Here is a 23,540-nt window from a genome sequence, read left to right as displayed (position 1 = left end):
TTTAAGTTCTAGTACAAGATTTCTTTTTATGAGAGTAGATTCCTCCCTTTGGGGGAAATTAGCTCCCCCGTGATTGAAAGATATCAAAGAAAACAATAGCCAGTAATGACTCCTGAATTCAAACCTGTCCATATTCAGAATATTTAGATATTCACTACTCTTCTAAATTTTAGTAAAGATTTAAACATATTTAAATACTATAGAGAGCGTTTTTATAACAGGACTTTTAGGGTTCCAAAAGGTTAGGGTACTTCAGAGAAGATTCCTGTGATATAAAAATAAACAAGAATACTACCTATCTGTTAAATTTTCTTCAACCCACTGCAAATAAAATTATAACATGTCAACTTGAGTCTCTCCTGTGAAACTGGAAAGTCAAACCCGACTGTGTAAATCTCCTTAAAGCAATTTATTTCAGATTAAAAAGATAACCTTGACTTATAAGCAGAATAGGGAATCTGTTTCAAATCCATCACAGTAGCACTATCAATAACCTAAGACCAAGTGATTGAGTAGATTTAATTAAGTTCACTAAGAATGCACAAAAAAGGGGGGGGGTGAGTGGGGGAAAGGCAACTATTTTTATCTATCACTCATTATTAGCTGAAGTATATTATAAAAAAAAATCTCTATAACTCGTTCAGTTGGACCTTCCTTTTTTTAAAAATGATTTTATTGTTCTGCTTGCTACAAAGAAATGCCATTTGGGGGGCTTTGGGTCCCGAGGGCTTTTAATGGTACCCCACTTCCAGCGCTATAAAACAGAGGCCTGCTGTTTTAATCACGCCTCTCTCTCTCAATGTTGTTTGCGCCCTGGTACAACCCATCTGCCTTGAATCTAGTGCTCCGCTGGGGCTACGCACATCTGCCAGCCAGACTACCTTCGTACACAATTACTCAATCCACCGTAAGGCTCTTTAATAGGAAACAAGTGTGACAACGGCAAGCTTTCTTTTTCCCCCCCCCTCTCTTAAACCACAGAGTCAAATCGCTCTAATAGAGATGAAGCTTGATAGATCCGCCCAGGTGTAGGTGAAATGGTAGAGCCTCAGGGGTAATAGATGCTGCGCTCTTCTGCTGAAGTTTAGCATTTTGTCCTGAAGGGTTGTCTAGCAGCAGCGAGATGGGTTGCTCTTTGTACAGTTACAAAGTCAATAAGCTTGTCGCTGCTTACATTTATGAGTAATTCACAAAACAACCTGGAGCCAGGTGAGAACGGCAGAGCTGTGCCCCCCCCTCTCTTTTTTTTTTTCTTTCCTCCAGCGCATGGACACAGCCCAGCACACTGCACAGTAAGTGGAAAATTCGTCTTTACTTATTTTACTTGGGAATTAATTAAGGGTGTTTACTTTGAGGCAACTCTCTAAAGGCTGCACACAAATGAACTCGAATCCAGTCCGTGTTCATGACCCTGTGGAGTTCCCCAGGTTTCGTTTTGCACGGTGCCCTGGCACTGCCAGTCAAGCTTAAATAGTCGTACTGAGCGACTTCCTTCTTCAGAGGAGCTCCCGCAACTAAAATGTGGTGCTAATAATAATGCTAATTCGAGCCTGTAGCCAATCATATTAACCATGATTTCTGGGGGAAATGCAGTTTATTGCTGTCAAAAATGATGATCGCGAGTGCTTTGCCACAGTTCTGGGGGGGGGGAGGAACGACACCACAAGCTTTGAAAATGAAGAGGGGAGCCCTTTTTCTTAAGCAGTTTCAGCTTAAGTAGAATAGATGGTATATTACAACCTATGCAAGAAAGCTAGGGTTCTTGTTTGTCTGATTATTTGTTTAACAAAACCATCCCTGATCTTCCCCATTCCAAAAGGAGTCAGAGATCAGAATAGCCCCCAAACAGTGAATTTATTGTATTGCAGCAGCTCCATTGATAATGAATTTTCAAAACAAAAAGGTCACTTATTTAATAAGGGGAGAGAGAGAGAGAGAGAGAGAGAGAGAGAGAGAGAGAGAGAGAGAGAGAGAGAGAGAGAGAGAGAGAGAGAGATTAAAACCAGATGTATAGAATCTCAACTTTGACTTTTGGTCTTTCATGCTTGGTTTAAAGCAGCCTTAAAATTGCATTTACTTTCCATTTACAACTTTGAATTCACTGTTAAACTATGTTTGAACTTAAAACTAAGATTTGATCTAAGCAAGCACATATTCCTTGAGCCCCCTACCCCGATTTTTACTTGGCTATAGGGAATCTTTTTACTACCTCACCATATATCCTGAAGTGTGTTAACAAGCTCACGGCAGTGGACTTTCAGGTGGAATGTCAGCCAATGTGCAAGAATGTGTTTGCCATGAGATGTATGATGTCCTATGTAAGAAATAAGCACAAGAAACATTCGCCCTGACCAAGATCCCACCTCAGTCTCCCAAAGATGATTGCATTAAGAAAGAATGTAGTAAAAACTGTCAGCACATTTATGTCTATCTTTAGAGAAACGGCTGAGCTGATTCTTTTCATTTTGGGATTTGTTTATCTGGAATGAGCAGTTTCTCCAGAGAGTATTGTCATCCCCAAAACCACATGCCTGAAGGACAAGTGGAAAAGCATAATTACATGAGAATGTTGCTTAGAATTTCCCTTTGTGATGCTTTATAACCAGTTTTAAATATATATATATATATATATATATATATATGTATATGCTATAAATGGAGAGCATTTATAATGGTGCATTTATCTAAAACTGTAACTCCAGATTCCTGAGGAATCGTTTTTTGGGTATCCATAATCTAGCTCGGATGATGTTCCTATAATGTGAGCTGCAATTAATCACTACTTCTTAAACTTGTTTGGGAAAAGTGGACCTGACATTGCTGATGGTTGGGTAGAAACACTATAAAACCTATTCTTCACAAAAATATCTTAAACTACAGTTGTTGGCATCAAATAGCAGTCAGTGCCTACCCCCTACAGGGAAAGAATCTAATTTCACTATGCCTGTCCCAGTACATGAATACTTTGCTGTACAGTTCACACATATGAATGTTGTAATGATGTCTCTGGCTCCAACAAGTGCCCCTTAATGAAAAGGTCAGACTGTGATTAATAGGAAGCCAGTTTCAAAGGTTGGACCCTATATTGGCACTCCCATAAAAACAAAAGGAACTATGGGGTCTTCATTTCCCTTGGGTTATTATTTTTTTTAAATTTGGTTTTCAGTATTACACAAATGAGAGTAGTCAGGGGCTTCTTTTTATTCTGTGCTGCTGTTTGCATGGTGCCAACACATCTGGTCAATTCAATCAGGCTGTCAAAAAAATAAAATAAAGTAATTAAGTGAAGAAATCAGCTGAACCTGTCTGTGGGAGGTATAGGGATAGGGATGACTGATTGAAATCTTTGCTACTACTCCAAGTAGCTGAATCCATAAGTTTGGCTTAGATTTCAGGAAACTTTTGATGAGGTAAAAAAAACACAATCTAATTTAAACTGGCCTATATATAGGCTTATTCAAAATACCCTAATAGATTATAGGAACAGTGAGCATGTTCATAGCATAGTCTGAGATTCATTGAAGAAAATAGCAAATTAATTGAATGAAAACAAAAATAAATCAGAAAGGCAGGTTCACAAACATATTTTCCCATTTAAATTAGATAAACTTTTTTAAATATTCAGTTTAGCTTTTAAATAGCAAATATATTTATCATCATCATAGGAATATAGGAAGATCAATGACTTGGGAGTCAACAGACATACACTCAAATTGATTTTAGTCACCACTCAAAACAGCAACAATTGTTAAGGTTTTGTTATATACCAGACCTATTGCTATATAGCACTGGAGATATAAGGAAAGGCAAAAACATTCCTGCCCTGGAGGAAATCACTGTAAAATGGACTATATATAAATTCTTATTTACATATATCCATATAAATGTATGAATATAATATATATATAATTATATGTAGCATATATAGCATATATATGTATGGTGTAAATATTTATGTGTGTGTGGGGTGTGTGTGTGTGTGTGTGTGTTTGTGTGTGTGTATGTGTATAGACACCATATATGCATAATCTTGGAGGGAAGAAAAAGGGAAAGAAAGAAGAATAATGCAGGGAAAGACCTCCCACAGAACTTGAGGTCTACTCTTTTTTCTTTTAGGTTTTTTTGCAAGGCTAATGGGATTAAGTGGCTTGCTCAAGGCCACACAGCTAGGTAATTATTAAGTGTCTGAGACGGGATTTGAACCCACATACTCCTGACTCCAGGGCTGGTACTTTATCCACTGCACCACCTAGCTGCCTCAAGGTCTATTCTTAAAAAAAAAAAAATAACAGGGAAGCAAAATGACAAAGGCCAGGAGAGAAGGCATTCCAGGCATAGGGAGCATCCAGGGCAGAGGTAGAATAGGGGTAGCTGTACAATAGAATTTTGTGTAGGGAAGTAACAGGGAAGCAGTGAAGCTTACTGAGTAGGGTGCATGTGGGGGGGGAGTGGTGGTGAGGGGGGAGAGATGTGACATGATCAAACTTGAACTTAGCAAAATCATTTTGCTAGAAGAGTGGGGTGTTGGATTAGAGTAAGGTTATTGCATTGATGAGAAATGCTGCAAACTTTTATGAGGGTACTGACTACGTGAGTGGAGAGAAAGGGCTCTGAGTGTTGTTAATGTGAGGTGAGAATGAGTGGAGTCCAACATACCACCAAACTCATTAGCCCAAGATGGTACCACTGTTCTCAAAAGTAATAGGAATGTTGTAAAGAGTGAGGATATGGGAGAAATGATCATGTATTCTTTTTTAGACATTTAGATTGGTACTCTGCGTACATAACACCAGATATCTAGATGAAAAATTGAAAATCAATCCACTTATATATGCAATAAAAATGACAGTGCCAGGGTTGGACTTAGGAAGTTTTCCATTCTTTGGCATCCATTTGCTTCTTTAATTGTGTCTCTTTTCTTATTTATTCTCCCTTCCCTCTTCCCCAAGTCCTTATCAAGAGTTTTCCCTCAGTCCATCATTCTTAGTCTGGTTTTGTTTTATTCTCTTCAATAGTGTATCAAATCATGTCTCCTAAAATACTAACATAATTAATTTTAAATTGCCATTGATTTGTGTGATCCCTTAGCATATCTATTTTTTAAAGGAACCACTCTTAAACATGGAAAATCCTTAAAGACCCCAAGAATGTTCCTTAAATAATAGAAATTATAGGCAGTGAAGTAATTATTTCAGGATAGGGGCCAGAGTACTATATAGGCCTATTTATAAGATTTGCCCAAGGCACTGATTTAGGATTGAGATGTGTAAATTTGGCAAAGGAAATACTTTTTTTGCTACTTTTTACTGCCCTCTCCACTTTCGGTAGTCCAAAGTTCAAAGGAGCAGTCCATGGGGGTTTCTCTGAACAGACCACATCAAGTGATTTCCTCAATAGGGGTGGAAACAGGTAACAGGGTTATTACATTTAAAAAGCATCCAAATAACACGCTCCACCCTCAAGAATTAAAAGGAGCCAATAAATAAATGCTTGAAAACTCTATACAAATATAAGCATCTAGATATTTAGATATATCTGAGAGATTGATTGTTTCCCTTTTCCATATGCATGCTAATAACTCAGTTTTATATAGTGTATTATTATTAAAAAAGAACATATCCCAAACTAATCCTGTGATTAGTTGGTACAAATATTATTCCAGTGTTTGTGGATAAGAAAACAAAAATTTAGAGAGATTACATTACTTATCCCATGACTGTACAGTTAGAACATATTAGAAAACCAGGTTTTGATTCTAAGGCTAGATATCTTTTCATAATACCTGAAAATCTCTGGATAGTTATTATCATGTAGAAATAACCTCAAAGTCAAATTTGGAGGAGGGAGAGATATTATTTCAAAAATAGAATTTTTTTTTTTTTTAGGATTTTACAAGTTAATGGGGTAAGTAGCTTGCCCAAAGCCATACAACTAGGTAATTTTTAAGTGTCTGAGACCGGATTTGAACCCAAGTACTCCTGACTCCAAGGCTGGTGCTTTATCCACTACGCCACCTAGCCGCCCCTCAAAAGTAGAATTTTTAAGGAATCTATATTATCTAATCTCTTTTACCCTCCGCCCAATTGATCTTCATCCATAAAGTTGGAAGTTTTCTCTTTGTAGACACTGAAAATTAACTTACTAAACATCAAAAAATGTTTGTTAGACAGTTCATTTGAACTACATGACAAAATGTTAACAAGACATTATACTTAATATTAAGAATATTAAATAATAATTAATTAATAAAAGTAATTCATCCTTTAGTAAAACCCTCAAAATTTCCTTCAAAAGTATCAGTCACCCTCAAATATGTCAGTTAGATATGTGCCATAAACATGAACAAGTCAATGAATTTGTTTTTGAAGAACAAATTCTCAATCCCCTTCCACCAAATTTAGGAAGCAGCATAGTATAATGGAAAGTAAGCTATGAAATAATAAGATCTATGTCCAAATCCGGGTCTTATGAAAAAATCATTTAATCTCAGGGTCTCAATTTCCTTACATGCAAAATGAGAGATAGTAATCTCTAAGTTTCCTTCTATGATCCTATCAGTCAGATATTCAGTTTGATGGTTTGAAAAATCTTTTGTGGATATATCCAGGTCATAAAGGGGAAATGGATAATTGCCTTCCTCCTCCATTCCATTTTGTCTGAACTTGGGGAAAAATATTTAATGGAAAACCTTTTGAAAGGAAGGAAGTACTTCAACAAAACCTTAATTTAGACAGTCCATAAAATGAGAGATGGAAACTCTAGAAAGAGGTCAGCTAGTTCAATCCCCTCATTTTGCAATTGAGGAAACTAAGTCCCAAGGAAGCCCTCTCTATAAGACAATGAAACTCTAATTCCTTGCAGGTCACATATTGACTTGGAAGATCACATATTAATATTACCTGTGTTCTAGGGTTTTTATTTTTTATTATTATTATTTCCCAATTGCATTTTAATCTGGATCAAGTCCCACTAGGGAATGTTGTATGATCTGTAAACTTCAAGTTTGGCACTGTGAAATGATATGCCCAGGATACACAAGTAGTAAGTTTGCAGGCATATAATTCAAACCTGAGATTCTTAGCTGTACATTCATTCTTCTTTTCACTATATCTAACTACCTATTATAAAAAGAAAAATAAAATCTAAAATTATATGTAAATACTAGAAACTTATTGAATTTTACAATTGGAAATTTAAACCTAGAATTCTGGATGACTCATTATAGCTGCCATAGTCATAAAACTCTAAATGACTCCATTATTGATGATTCAAGAGTTATGTTAAGCATGTAGTTTCCAGGTCATCACCATTACTCCCATAGATCAACAGGTTAACTCCTCAAAGTTGATTTTGTCTCCCTAGATTCTTATAAGGTCAATATTTATCCTAGAGAGTGATGTTGAATGTATATTTTTCAAGAGAATATCATTAATTAATTGTCTCTTCCAAAGATAATAAATCTTTTTTTAACAGATTAACTTTTTTTGCTAATTAAATATTTGAGGAAATTATAATTTTTCTTTATTCTGTATTATTTCCTTTTATATAATTGCTATTTGCATCCACCTAAATAAAAAAAATATTCTAACTATATTCAGGCAATTGAGAAGCCATGTGATCTCAAGGAAACACTTAAACTCTCTGGTACTCAATTACCTTCCTTGTGTAAGTGAAATTGTTGAATTAAGTAATTTCTGATGTCACATTTCTAAATTCTTTTACTTCATTATCAGTTACATAGAACTAGAAATCATAAAATGACCTTGGCACTGAAGTATTTAATGCTCACATAATATAAAAATATAAATCTTCATTATCATTATTATTGCATACGTATAAATTAATCACAGATAGGCCCTTTCTTTGTAAAGATAACATCAAAAGTATCTCCCCACCAATCCTACTCAACATAGGAAATCAGAGTATTTCTGTAGAGTCAGCAGAAGAGAAAAATTAATTTGTGTCTTAGTTCTCTTCCACAGGTGACATTCCCTCTTCTCCCACTTCTTTTCCTTGATATGGAATGGAAAAGACCAGAGAAATAAGGATGAGAGCAATACTATATTTGGTTAGCCCTTCCATTTTCTAATTTGCTAATTTTTGGAATAAGGTTTTCAATTTTTTTTTACTTAAACTTTTGATAAATTTGGTATTTGAGTCCTGGAATCCCAAATTCAGATTTTTGAAAAGATTCATTGAAGGGGTTAGCAAGGAAAGAGACTGAGCAAAGAATGAACTGGACCATTGCTCTGGAAGTGCAGGAGATGGAATAATAGGTTATGTCACAGAGTCAGAAACAGTTATAAACAGCAGTGGTGTCAAACTCAAATAGAAATGGGGGCCTCTAAACCTTATAATAGGGTTTATAAAGTCTAAATGGAACCTCTAAATGCTAAAACTCTATAGGACATATATTGACCTTACCCTATGTTCTACTAAGTTGTTGTTATTATTATTATTATTACTATTTTCCAATTATATTTTAATCTTTATCAGGGCCTCTTAGAAATATCATAAGGGCTTTGATCTCATTGTTGACACCTTACTAACCAAGATTTACAATTTACACTTCATATGAAATTAAATCCTTCTATTCACTCCATGAATCTTTGTTTATTCCTGGAATCCTCATCTCTGCCTCCAAAATCATATATATCTTGCAAAGTCTAAGTCAAATGACACCTCCTTAAACTAACAGATTATTATCCTTGATCATAGAAATGTAAATAGGATGTTGATTCATAAGTTGGCTACTTTCTTTTCATGCTGCATATGTGGTTTGAATTTAGATATTACATATTTGATGAAATATATATAATAATTTTGCATGTGATTGACACTACAAAGGAATGTTACTAGTTTAGCATTATTTTTTATAAATCAAAAAATATACAATGTTGGATATTAATTTTAGTATTTTGTACCTTCATTGGATTAAAAAAATTGAAGGTTCCAATTTAAGGAAGGAAAAAAAGTAGAAAAGTTAGGAAAAAAGTTAAGAAAAGTATAAGTTATGAAAAGTAGAAAAGCTATACTCTTAATTTCATGTGTTTTCCTTTCTTTAATTGCTCTAAAGCTGAATAAATTATACAGAAGTGAAATAAAATGTTCATGGGTAACTAGGAACTATTGTCACTTAAATGAAAACAGTGGAAAATATTCACTTTGATGTATTATTTATGAATTCTCTACTTGTATATGCAGTATATTAGTTACCAGTGATATAAAGATCGATATGGCGGATTCTTATAAGAGCTTTGATTGAATAAAGTATTGGACAAGTAAACTTGATATGATAAAAGATGACATCATAATACAAGAGAGAATGAAATAAAACCAAAGGAGAGTTTGAAACTTCTACGAAAAATAAAGACACTTAATATGTCAAACATTTATTTTTACTTTCTTGAATAACAGGTTTGACTGACTTTTTTTCATTTAGTTGCTTATCTTTAGGTTATTATTTTCCTTTTGTATTTGCTGAGTAATTTCAGTTGTTGTCAACTCCCCATGAACTCATTTGGGGTTAGAGATATTGGAAGGGTTTACCCATTTCCTTCTCTTGCTTATCTGGCAGATGAGGAAACTGAGCAAACCAAGATTTAGTAACTTGTCCAGGGTCACACAGTAGTAAGTGTCTGGGGGCCATATCTGAATTCAGAAAGATGAATCTTCTTGACTTTAGGTCCAGCACTCTATACATTTTCACCCAACTGTTACAAAGAAAGAGTTATAGTGAAAAAATTAGACAGATAATTCAATTAACATTCTTCTTCCTTCTCTCTCCTCAATTACTTTTGCTATTTCAGTTAAAGATATTAGTTCTTAATTTGCTCAATTCAATGATTGAGAAGATAGTTGATTTTTTTTTATTATTCTAGACTTGTTGGTAATTGAAATGACCGGAAATACGCTATTAGAAACTACTTGTCTGTGATGAGTTTTTGGTTTGGAAGATTTGAAAGTCATATAAACTACATCAAAAAGAAACAAAGCAAAAGAATCTTTAAGCTTTTATAAGTACTAGTTTATCACTGTAGCAGGAAACTGCTATGAGTTATGGTCCTCAGTAAAACAGGTTCTGTTCTGCTGATTTTAAGGTTAAAGTAAAAATATTCATGAATAATTGGAAGGAAAGGAAAAAAAGATGGATCCAATACCAGTTCTAAGAATTTAACTAAAAATGACCCTCCACTTGGCAGGAATATTCTGAAATCTGTAAAAACAATCAATAACAGAAAGACTGAAAATACATTTTAATATATATCCTTTTTTGAAAAAAAATCAAAATTGTTAATCAATTGATCATTCAATCACTCAGTGAGAATTGATTAGAAACCCAGTTGGTAAACATGGTTTAGGAAATAAAAAGTTTAAAATATAAAAATAATATCTAAGTGTATATACATGTTTATATATGTAGATATAAATGTATATTTATATTATATACATGCTATACATACATATGGATATGTGAGTGCATATCTTTAACGAAATTTGTAAACACAAACAAATATAGAATCTCCTTTATTCTCTCATTATGTTGATCTGTATTAAAAATAACATGTCTGTTTCTGTAACTACATTTTGGCAAGGGAGAAAAGACCCACAAAATTAGTTCTTATTGCCCAACCATCTCAAAGGTCATCAGTTAAGGGAAAAAGAAAGCATTTGGTAAAACTCTAGATGGTTATAGGAATTTTGCAAGCATAAATGATTTCATTAAATCCAAAATAGTTCTTGAAACATCATAACAGAAAATGCATATTGTACATGTGACAGATGAATTATAGCTAAGTAATCATATTAATATTCTCACCATATTTCTCTTTGAAAAAATGAAAGGATGCATGATGCATGGTGCAAAATAATAATATGTCACTGGTAAGACTTTCTATATTCTTGATTTCTTTCATAGGACAGAAATGCTATGTTTGGTCCTACCATGTGGGAAAATGATTTATTATATTTTTTAACTTCATCACTGGACCATATGTTTCAAGGTGTAACCATTCATTTTAGTATTCTAGTAATATGAAAAATAGCTTGTCAATGTAGGTCTTTTAAGATTCCATTTTGCAGTTATATATATATATATATATATATATATATATAGTTAATTCATATGTAGTCAGTTTATTCAAAGATAAGGCTTTGATTTTTGTATGTAAAATTATATATTCCTTCATTAATCATAAATAAAGCAAACACCAAATCATTTAGCTAAATGCTTAATAGTGGACATTGTGTTTATCTCTGGGGACAAAAACATAAAAACAACACTGTTCTAACAAATACTGTAGCAGAGGGAAGTACAAAAGAGAAACCCAAGCAATGTGGTGTGAGAAATTTGAGAGGAATGAGATTTCATAGTGGAAGTGTCATCTGAGTTGAGTCTTGATGAGAGGATGAGGGAAGGGATAGGAATCTGTCCTAAACATGGAGATGATATAAAAGAATCATGGATGTGGAACAGAGTAGGCTGAAAATGGAAACTAAAGAGTATTTCTTTTCACTTGGAACAGAATAGTATTTAAATTCATGTTCTATGAAGTAAGAAAAGTATTCAAGTACGAAATATTGTAGGATTCATAACTTTCTCCCTCTTTTTTTCCTTCTCCTCACCCTTCTTTCTCTCCCTCTATCTTGTGTCTTGTTCTTCCCCTCCCCCTTCCCTCTTTATCCTTCTCTTTCTTTTCTCTTCCCTCTCTCCTTTATCCTTTCTTTAAAAATATACTTTCATTGATGTAATTTTACATTTGATATCCCCAGTCATTATCCAATTCATGCACCTAGAAAGTCAATGCATGTAACATATTTGTTATATTTCATAATATATAATGTTATGTATGTTAAAATATAACTTAAAAAAAAGAAAAAGAAGAGGAAAAACAATTAGCCTAACTTATAAACACAATAAAAAAATTCAAAATATGTAATGTGTAACACTTGTAGAACTCCAAGTTCTCCAGAAAGGGGAGTTAGCAGCAGACTCTTAAGTTGCTTCTTTTGGCCCATGTTTGCTCTTTGTAATTTTGTAACATTTACTTTTGATGTGTATGTTTATTCTTTTCATTTACATTGTTGTAGTAATTATATGTCTCTTTTTAGTCTACTTGTTTCATCTTGCATCTGTTCATGTGGATTTTTCCAAGCTTCTCCAGATTTGTTGCATTTATTATTTCTAATAAAACAGTAGTATTCCATTACATGTATGTACCAAAATTTAATTAGTCATTGCCTAACTGGTGGGCATTTGATTTGGTGTCCAACAAAGAAAGTGCTACTATAAATGTTTTACTGTATATGGAGAATTGTTTTAGATAACCTTCCAGTTATGAAATCTTTGGGTCAAAAGTTATGAATATTTTAATCATTTTATTTGCATATTTTTAAATGGCTCTCAAAATGGTTCTGATTCACAGCTCCTCTGACATTGTATCAGCTTGACTATCTTCCCATAACCTCCTCAATATTGATTCTTAACAATTTATCTGTTTTATAGGGTTTTATATGAAACTTCAGGCTTAATTGGATTTTCATATCTCTTATTAGGGATTTGAAGTTTTGTATTTACTCTTATGGAGTTCATGTAGAATTTTTAATCTGCTTTTATATTGTGGTCAAGTTTGTTCTGAGTTCCCTATACTAGCTTATCCAGTTCATTAATCATTCTTTCTGTCTCTCTGTCTCTGAGTCTTTGTCTGTATCTGCGTCTGACTCTCTCTAACTCTTTCTGTCTCCATCTTTCTCTCACTCTCTGTCTCTCTATCTCTTTGCCTCTGTCTCTCTCATTTCTGCTTCTTCTGTCAACATTATTTCTCAGCTTCTTTATCCATAATTTCAAAGATGTGGTGGGGCTTAAAAGAGCATGTGAAACAAAAATGAGACTCTCTTCCAGTTCTGAGATTAAGACAAAATTCTCTAGGACATCAAGGAATATTACAACTATTCTATTTAAAATCATGGCCATCTATCCTCAGCATCATGATTTCCTTGGAAATAGCATCAGCATACAAGGGTAAAGAATTTTATTTTATCCAAGAAGTGATGGGAAGGCATTAAGGGTTTCCTACTACTTAATCTGAGGAGTGCTGTTATCACTCTGCTGTTGCAGCAGAGTGAAAGATGAATTAAAGAGGAGAGAAAACTAATACTGAGTGGATGAGAGAAGCCTCTTCTAATAATCTAAATGAAAAGTAATTAAAATCAGAACTAAGCTAAGTATTACAACTGTGGAAAGAAAAGCATAGATGAGAGTATCATTTGCAGTAGAAATTATACAATTTAGCAGTGCATTAGGTTTGAGGGATGAATGAAAAAGTAAACTCAAGTAAAGATCATTCTAATATACTAGACCTTTGTGACAGGGAAGACGGCAGTGATACTAATAGAAATAAAGAAGTTGGGAAGAGAGAGACAAGATTTTTGGAGAAGTTGATGAGCTCTTTTTTGGGCATATGGAGTTTGACGTGCCCTACAAGTGCATTTAAAAAAGAAAAATTTTTTTTGAGACTAGCTCTCCCTGTGTCATCCAGCCTGAAAGTGCTTTGATCACTATGTTGGATCTTACTATACTCTGTAATATGATTCAGCTTTGATCTGCTTCCATTTAGACCTCAATCAATTCAACCTAATCCCTCCTTCTCTTAAGCAACCCACTCAAACATTGTCAATCTGCATGTAGGTGTGTATGCGTGATAGACCTCTTAAACACTCAAATGGAGGCTAGAATCCCCTTTTAACATACTTTTTTATAATTGAAGAATAGTTAAAATGATGAAGTAATTTTTCCCAATCAAAGTTCATATAAATCTATCAACAGGCCCAACAAATACCAGTTTAAAACCCTGTTCTTGTATAACTTTATGTGAAATAGGAGAAAATGAAGGGATGTATCAAGGTGTTATAGAAAAGACAAGTGTACCAAAAATGAGGGGATCTCAATTAAAGACCATACTCTTACAACAACTAGCTACATGACTTTGGACAAATCAACTAAGTTTTCCAGCTCTCAGGGCAGAAGAGTGTGGACTTCATCATATCTAAGAGTAATACTTTCTATTTATAAAGTATGTTATGGTTACAAACAACATAAGAGATAGAAAGTCACAGTGCTGATAGATACTCAGTTTTAAAGGACCTAAAGAAAGACCTTCAAAACATTGGATAGGTAGTTTGTGGTAAATTTATGAAAGGACATAAAGATTGCAGTGAAGACCCAAGATGTAGTAGAGCCTTCATATTGGAGGAAATCCTCTTATTGAGATAACTGATCAACTGATATGATAAGCATTATTACTATAATCAGCTCTTTACTGGAGATTGTTAACATAATGAAATTGTTCTATTTGTGCTATTTTCTTTTTCTGTTTAATCTTTTTTTTTATTCTCCAGGCTAGATATATTACTAAAAACATTAACAAATCTGATGCATTAAGTAACCCTGGTAAGGATAACTGAATTTAAAACTTCAGTTTGAATAGATGAAATTATTAAATTTTAGATTTATTATATTTTTAATAGTGATAGAATGTAGTCATTTATTACATTTTTCATGGAAAGAAAACTTTCCTGTGAAATAAGCATACCAGAGTTTGAAGTATCTCTCTCTATTTCTCTAGATATATACATAAATATATTTTTAGCTCTGTCTAAATACATCTAGAAATATGCATATATATTGGTTTATATATATATATGTACAGATACATACATATACATGCATAAATTATCTTGAAGGGATAAAGAGAGAGACTGAGATAGAGACTGCAGTAGACAGACATAGAAACAGGCCTAATGATATAACAGGTAGTTTACTGAATCACAAAGAAGGTTAGTTTTAAAATTATGAAGATTTAAAGACATGACTATCAGTCCTGCCTTGGCACTGTCTTAGTATCATTATGATATCTTTACATGGATGGGATAATTGTCCTGACTTTAAGCATGTATGTGTGTGTGTGTGTGTGTGTGTGTGTGTGTGTGTGTGTAATTTCATTCAGGATAAGATAATTATTTAGCATACATGGATAATATGACAATTTATGTTATTAGATTATTTGTGAAAAATTATAAATACAGATGTTAAGAATCTTCATAACATAGGTTAAATGATTTTAAGATATTGAAAATCATCCAGAAAACAAGCAATAAACTGCTAAGTATTTAATTAAAGAGCCACAATTTACAATTGGAAGCATTGATGCTATCAGTTAAATTGGCCTGCTTTTGTTCAGTGCTTATCAAGTGTTAAGGAATTAAAATGCAAGCCTAGCACTTTAAATAGAAAATAATTTGCCTTTTTTGATTAAAGGTAATTTTTTATTCTGTCAAACTGTAGACCCCATAATAAAATGGAGGAGCAATGTAATTAGCTGAAATGGTTGAATTTAATTTACCTTTAATTAGGTGTAAGAGGAGAAAGAGATAGAAAATCCCATGTTAAGCATTTCTTAAAGAATTTAAGAAAGTAAAACACAATTATAATATCTTATTTTCCTTATGTTATCATAGCCATGAATCTTGAACACTTGTCAGAGATATATGAACCTTTTCTTTAGACTTTTTCTATTGTACATGATACTTCTTGTTTTAGCAGTCCCATCTTGAATTTCAATCACCCTTTGTTGCATTATAACTTTGAGCTTTAAGAATTTTAGAGACTATTCTTATCAAGATATTTTAATGTTAACTTAGAAGAACTTTAAAATACGAATTAGCATTTATTTATACCTTTCCAGTGAAAGTGTAAATATTCATAAATAACTGAAGCAAATGCCAAAAAATAATAATAACAATGGTAATGAATGATAACAATAACAACAGCAACTAAGACAGCATACTTCTTAGGTGCCAGACACTTTTTGTGTTGTACCTTCATTGCACCGATCCATGCTCTATTGTTAGTTGGTATACTGGTTCACCAGGGTTACTTTGTGCATCACAAAATGATCCATACACAGAATTGCTATTCACCTCGGAGAAATTTAAAATTGTCTTTTGCTCTGTATCACTTGGACAAAAGGCATGCATTACATCTGTTCACTGATATCTGTTCCTTGAAACACAACAATTGCTTGGAAGCAAAAGATTTTTTTACATCTACTTGCAGGCTTTTTCCTCTCTTTCCTTTTCCCTTAATATTTGTTCCTTATGCCATACAAATTTGATATAGTAAACCTGTATAGATCTTTTGTCCTTTTTATCTGTTTATTGTCCTTCTTCAAGATATGTATTCGAATACTTTTGGGGTGATAATGCTTCTGTAATTCCACTTTTCCTCCACTGTTCCTCATTGGTTTTGAGAAAGTATTACCAATAATCTTCTAAATTTCTCCTCTAACATTTTATAAACAAATTTATATTCTTAATTAGGGTTTCCCTTGCTATTCATATCTCTTCCTGAAGCAAGAATTTTTAAAAAAAATCAGATCATAAGTTTTGAAGAAGAAAAGCTCTTAAAAATGTCCTCTGTATAAAAAAGGTTAATTGATCTGCATAAATTCACATGGTTTATTATGTAATTAAAAGGATTGTATCCCAAGACCTCTGACTCCTACTCCATTGCTCTTTCCACTAAACTATCTCTTTTCTAGGTCAAACACTTTCTAGGCATCTTTTATTTGGAATGGAATTTAGAGGTTATCCAGGCCTGCCCAAAGTTGAATAAGAACCTCATCTACCATATGATCAGATCTTTGCCTAAAACTTTCTAGTATAGAGTATGCACTATGGCCGATGTAAGTTCAATTCATCTTTTGAATAGTTCTTTCAGTGAAAATATTATCTTAGATCAATACTCATTTGCCTCTATAATTTATTCCCATTACTCTTAGTTTGACCCTCTTGAACTAAATTAACCATTCTTTTTTTTATATGAAACTGTCATCAAAATATTTGGCAATTATTCTCCCACATCTATGAGACCTTAGCAGAGAAAATGGTGCCTGGTAACTGCCTAATAAATTCGTTTCTGGCTTGATTTTCCAATTTGTCAATGTATGTCCTAAAAAGAGATGTCCAAAAATGATGGCAGTATCACAGATATGGTCAGACAAAGTAAAATCAGTTAATTATGCTATCACCTCCATCAACCTGAGTTAACCTACTGCACTCTTTCTGTTGGATTGTTACTGATAGTAGTACTTATAGATTTATCCTTGAACCCAGGGATACCTTGAACTTTAATCAAATCTCTTCCAATGTTTTCAAGACTAATCAAAGAAATCTTAATGGCCACATTTCTGAAATAAGGACCAGTAGCAGTCATTTTTTTTTTTGCTCTCTCTTCCCAAAGGATGATGGGAAGCTGGCCATTGCCTACATTCCTCTGCTTAGTGTTTCTGAAATATATATTTTCCTGACTTTTCCCTGGGAAATCTGACAGAAATAAAAAATGGATTCTCCACAAGGACTTCATGAACACCTAAAAGAAATGATCCAACACATAAAATGTGAAATGAAAACTCTGGAAAAAATATTGGAAGGAAAGTATATAGCTTATAAGAGAAAAAATTAGAATAGCTCAAATAGAAATGAATGCTTATGAAAGCATAAGTATATTATAAAAAAATCTAAAGAGTTTTTAATGAAATATGTAATATCTATGAAATATAAGACAATTGACCAGAAAAATAATTTTATAAGTGAGAAAATTTCATTTGACTCATTGAAAATCATATTTTAAAAAAATCTTGGATAATACATTTTGTTTCCCTGTTGAGTTTGATAATACATTTTAATTGAATCAATCAACCATTAATAATATTTCCCTTTACCTCATTCTCTCCCCAAATAAAAAATTATTACAAATATTAATTATCTTGTAAAATAAATTCCTGCATTGGTCAATGAATACATATTTCAAAAAATCATTAAGCTAAAATTGCCCAGACCTATTAGAACAAGAAAGGCAAATGAAGTAGAGGGAATACCTCATCACCTCCTAAAAGAAACCTAAAAGTCCCAGAAATGTCATAACTAAATCCAGAGCTCCTGCATCAATGTAAAAAAAATGGAGTTTGCTTTACTTAGAACTTGAAAGCCTCCCAAATTAATAAGAGGATATATTGCAATATACTATTAAGAGAGAGAGAGAGAGAGAGAGAGAGAGAGAGAGAGAGAGAGACTTATTTGCAAAGAATGATTTATCCTACAAAAGTAAATATAATTCTAAGATTGGGGACAGGGTATTGAGCTTTAGAATAGAGAACGTTCAAATATTTCTAATTTTAAAAAACGTATCTGAGCAGCAACTTTGAAATACAAAAAAACCAGAATTCTCAAAATAAATATGAAAGGGTAATTTTATTTTATTTTTTTAGGTAAGGGTAATTTTATTTAAGTAGTTTAATTTTTTTTTAATTTATTTAAGGCAAGGGGGTTAAGTGTGACTTGCCCAAGGTCGCACAGATAGGCAATTATTAAGTATCTGAGGCCAAATTTGAACTCAGTTCTTCCTGACTCTAGGACTGGTGCTCTATCCACCTGGCTGCCCCTGAGTAGTTTTTTGATATATGTTTGATGATTTTACAGTTAGGAGAGCACTGGCCTGAAGTCAGGAAGACCTGAGTTCAAATTCTGCTTCAGATAGTAACTAGTTGGGTGGACTCAGGCAAATCTTTTAGCCCTGATTGCCTTGCCTGTACCGCTATCTCCAATCATCCTGATGCATATTTGGACACTGGACCCAGATGACTCATGAGGAGAAAATGAACTTGGTGACTTAGCACAACACTCCCCTCACTTAAATACAATTCACATGCCTATCATGGCATCACCTCCCTGATGTCAAGGTAATCTTTGAGAACAAAGGACAAACATCCAAACCAAAAAGTCAAAGATAGTCTAAGATTACAAACTTGAGATACTACAAGAATGGTTCCTTAAGTAGAAAGAGGGAAGTTTGGAAAAGGGATGGATTTTAGGGGAAAGATGATATAGAAGTAATTGTATGACAAAGGACTGCTAATATCCTTGCCCATGAAGAATCATAATATCAAAAGCATATTGAAGGAGGAAAAAATAAGTCAAAGGTCTTATAAGTAATGAGAAGTATGCTTGGATTTCCTTTGTTCTAACAATTCTAAGAGGAGAAAAAAGATAAAAAGAATAAACCACCATTGAAAGGAGGAAGAAGGTGATAGAACTTGCTGTTTCTCAAAATTGAGATGTGTATATGAAGAGTATACAAATATTAGGGAAGGGATAAGGGAGAGTGAGTATCTGATGAACATATCTTATTTAAAATGAACTGCAATAGTACATAAACAATAGTTTAGAATAGAAATGTAACAAATTCAGCAGGGCAACAAACATGAATAGAAAAGAGGAAAATGAGCATTAAAAGTCAATGATACTGAGGAGGAAAGAGCAGCAAGAAAAATGAAATATCTTATCCTAATAGGAGTGCTAAAAGAATGAAAAGAGAAAAGCAAAAATCTAGAATATAAGGGAGGTGATAATCAGTTATGGAATGGTTGAATAAATTGTGGTTTACAAATAAAATGTGACATGAGAATTTTTTTTAAAAAGTGATTTTTGAAGACCTGTAATACTATGAACTGATGTGGAATGAAATGAGTAAGACAAGGAGAAACACTTTATATAATATTATACAAGAACATTAACAAAAGAAAAAAATTTTAAAGTCTTAATCACTCCAATAATGTTTTTCTCTCTATATGGAATACTTCAGAAGGCAGCATAAACCTGGTTTATGGGCACATCATGACAGAAACATGGTGTATAAACTGTAGCTTCTAAATTATAAATATTTTAAAAAGTACATTTTATGTAATGAAACAAATTATTTACTGGTAAGATATTAACCTGCGGCTCTTCCTTTTCAGTCTTTCTCTCTCTCCATTCTTTTTTCCTCATCTTTCTTTCCCTCCTACTGCTACTTTTATGTCATTCCTTCTGAAGTCAAGTCACAGGATATGAAGAGAAGGGGGAAAAAAGCTAAATGTCCCCAAATCTGTTACAAGTACAACTGGTATCTGTAACTACTTGGTAACTTCTACAGAAATGACATTAATCTTATTTTACTAAATTCCATTGCTATACTGTAATTAATCACATTAGCCTGACTGGTTTACAGATAGAATTTGCCATGTATCCTATATTTTACCCTCCTAAATTTTTCTAAATCTTTTAAGTTTATCCAGGCAAAGAAACTTTGGAAAGAGAACTCATAAAATTTTTGAAATTGCTTAGGTGCCAGTTTTTTACAATTTTTATTTTAAATTATTTACTGTTTATTGTTATATGTCACCTAAATTACAGAAATGGTTATTATTATTGCTATTATTATTATTATAATATAATATTCAACTCATGAAAAAAGCTAAAACAAAGAAAGCCTCTCTTATAGAATAATCATATATTAGTTCAATACTTAACAATAACTTTCAATAGTAAATACTGATAGCAGGTATGTGTCATTAAATTTGTCAAACTGATAGAGTCAATGAAATGACCATGATCTAAGAATGAAATAAAAAGACCCTGCATAGGCAATATCTACATGAATTCTGAGAACATGTATGATGATCTGGTAATTCACCAAATTGTAATTAGAATAATTTTTTTTTTTTTGCTTAATGCCCATAAATGCAACAATGAAAATGTCTTGTAGAGAGCACATATCAAATTTAATATATTAAAAATAAATTTCAAAGTCTATATTTTATAATGTACTCTTCTTTATGTTTTGCATAATCAAACTTCTGAATTTATTGATGATTATTAAAAGTTACAATAAAAAAAGAACAGTATAGGTTAGTTAAAAATATCAAAATTAAATGTTGAATGAATTTTATTTATTTATGGTACATAACCATAGAATCAAAATGAGAGAGCAATCAGAATCAAAAGACAACCCCCCCCCTAAAATTTAAGTTTACTGAAGATGAAGTTCAGAATCAAAAGAAGTTAACAGAGTATATAGTAAAGAGGGGGAAAAGTGTAATCAGGCTAAAGTAATAGAATTAATAATCTCAAATGATACAGATTGCTGTTGAACCATTGAATTTCTAGTTTCTGCTACCTTATAGTGGCATCTCTGGGTAGAATTAATCTGCAGGGTGGCTAATAAGTGATCTTCCTCCTCTTAGTCCAGTATTCAAAACCCAGATCCAATTCTTCCTTTGTAAAGATTATCTTATCTATATCTCTATCCTATGAACTTGACTTGCATTTATTGTTTATAGAATTCATTTTTGTGGTTATTTTTTTCTTCTTGTTTTATCTCTCAAACTAGATTGTAAAGCACTTGAAGCAAGGGCCTTAGATGATCTCTAAAGACTTTTTCTGCTGTAATTCCCATGATATATATAGGATGCATTTAGTAAAAAACTTCAAATAAACCCATCATGAGCTAGACATTTTGCCAAAGCACTCTTGGAGCTTACAGTCTGCTGAATGAGACAAATATGTAAACAAATTATTATAATACTAGAAACATGTAATAATATTACTGGTATAAAATATACAAAATGCTGTAGGAGCTGAGAGAAAGGATATATTACTATATTTTTTATTCCCAACAGTACATCATAGGTGCTCAATTAAATTGGTAAAAATAATGACATTCCTGCTGACACAACCAATTTGCCAAAACTGTTCTGATAAGTTTTATTTTTCCTCTATATATGGTTTGGTATGTGATTGACTAATGGCTATGAATGATTGATAGACATGGAATCTCTTTATAAATGAAATTGATAGCTATGTAAATATAGCACTTAAGGTTAATGGCTCAGTTCTTAAGGTTAAGTACAAAACATTAACCTTAAGCCCCAGATTTCTTTGTATTCTAAGCCTATAGATGATTATCTGTTTGAAGGTAGGTCTAGTCATTAAAAAATGAGTTCTTTCTGTCAAGATGACCACCATGATGTGTCTTCAATGGAAAGTGTCTCTGTATATTAATTGGTGGAACTATTGTTATTTCTGGTTTACTGAGAAAGAAGAATCTGACTATAGTAGATATCTGTGTGTATATATATATATATATATATATATACACACACACACACATATATATGTATATGTATATATATATTTGCATGTGTGTATGTGTGCCTACGATATGTTAAACAAAGAAACACATTTCACTTTTTTGACTTGATGATAAAATTAGAACTTTAAGACAGATCAAAATCCCTTTTTTGAACTATCTTTTATAAGAATTACACTCAGAACAACATTATCAAATAACCCATATATTTATGGAATTGAAAATTATATTTTTTTCTCAGAGTTGATGTCTATGAAACCACAAATAGGAAAAGAAACATTTCATTAGTGATGAAAATAACTACTTAAATAACTTAAATAACTACTTCCAATAATGGGAGGGGACATAAATTTTTTTTAAAAGGTCCTCTGGAAATACAAAGCTTTATTCCATTTCTCTTTGGTACTGTCTTTCCTATTAAAATATAAACTTCTTGAAGACAGGGAATCTTTAATTTCCATATTTATCCCCTTTTTATCATAGTCTTTAGCATGGAATAAGCAGATACTATATATTTCATTAATTCATTTATATAATCTAATTAAATGCATACAGGCACAGATCCATAACCTCCTGATGCTGGTAATTCCCATACCTTCTCCTCCTCAGTAATTCTCATACAATCAGATTATTTACTGGAAATAATTATTGTATGGAGGTTAGTGAGGCAGGGTTGATATTTAGGGGTCAGGAAGACATCTGACACCTAGTATCTGTGGGAACAAATCCACTTTTTAATTTCTGAGTCCCTCAATTTGGAAAGATGTTCCCTTCATTGATTAAAAAAAATCATAAATCTGGGTCAATTGTTTTTAAAAAAACCCTCAATGTTATTTATAATTCATTTTCTATTCAATTCTTCTAAGTAGAACAGTAGTCAGCAATGTTTTATATGTGTTCTGAACTTAATACAGCTTCAAAGAAGGGTGAAAAGTGCCTTACTACAATTAGGAAAGCAACCTGAGACTAATGGATTGATATATGTAAATTTACCAAAGTGTTCAGCAGAGAGGGAGTCAGGAACAACAAAGTGTGAGCCAGTAAGGACCAGGAAGTTCTCAAATTCAACTGTCTTTCAAGGTATAGATTCATGAATGTGAAATTTCAGAAAGAAAAAGTAGCAACATAGGTACATCTAGAGAACCACTTAATCTGCCAATAATGGACTGGTGAGTTATTTACTTCATGAAGCAGAAGAGATCAAAATGCTAATGACAGATTGAATTTGATTTTCTGATTCCTATTAGCATGTCCACTGAAGGGACTAATCAAATACTATTGACTTTTTGTCAGCACTGATCAAGGAGACATTAATGATTTGGTCAATCAGTTCTTATATACCTGTAAAAGATATCAGACAATGTTCAGTCTGTTCCCCCTTTCCTAATTCAATTGCTATTTGTAAGTTTCCTCCAATCATCCTCTATGTTTCAATGACCTTAGAGAGTTTTAAAGGTCCTTAAGAAGTCACAAATGTACTACTGTTTATATAGTAGAAAATTGTCATTACTATTTA

The 23,540-nt window shown here is 32.7% G+C and overlaps 1 protein-coding gene across 3 annotated transcripts in view; it reads left to right on the top strand.

The window, feature by feature from the left end:
* The first annotated feature begins 902 nt into the window (after window positions 1-902).
* SEMA3A (semaphorin 3A) overlaps window positions 903-23,540 on the top strand; it is a 669,223-nt gene continuing 646,585 nt past the window's right edge. For all 3 annotated transcript variants that reach the window (XM_074194050.1, XM_074194047.1, XM_074194048.1), the window contains exon 1: window positions 903-1,292. The gene's annotated coding sequence lies outside the window, so the exon portion shown is untranslated. The remainder of the gene's footprint in view (window positions 1,293-23,540) is intronic.

Source organism: Macrotis lagotis, chromosome 7, assembly GCF_037893015.1.
Source record: "Macrotis lagotis isolate mMagLag1 chromosome 7, bilby.v1.9.chrom.fasta, whole genome shotgun sequence".
Lineage (NCBI taxonomy): Eukaryota > Metazoa > Chordata > Mammalia > Peramelemorphia > Peramelidae > Macrotis > Macrotis lagotis.
Note: the sequence above shows the minus strand (reverse complement) of the source record. Positions and strands in the feature narration are given on the sequence as shown.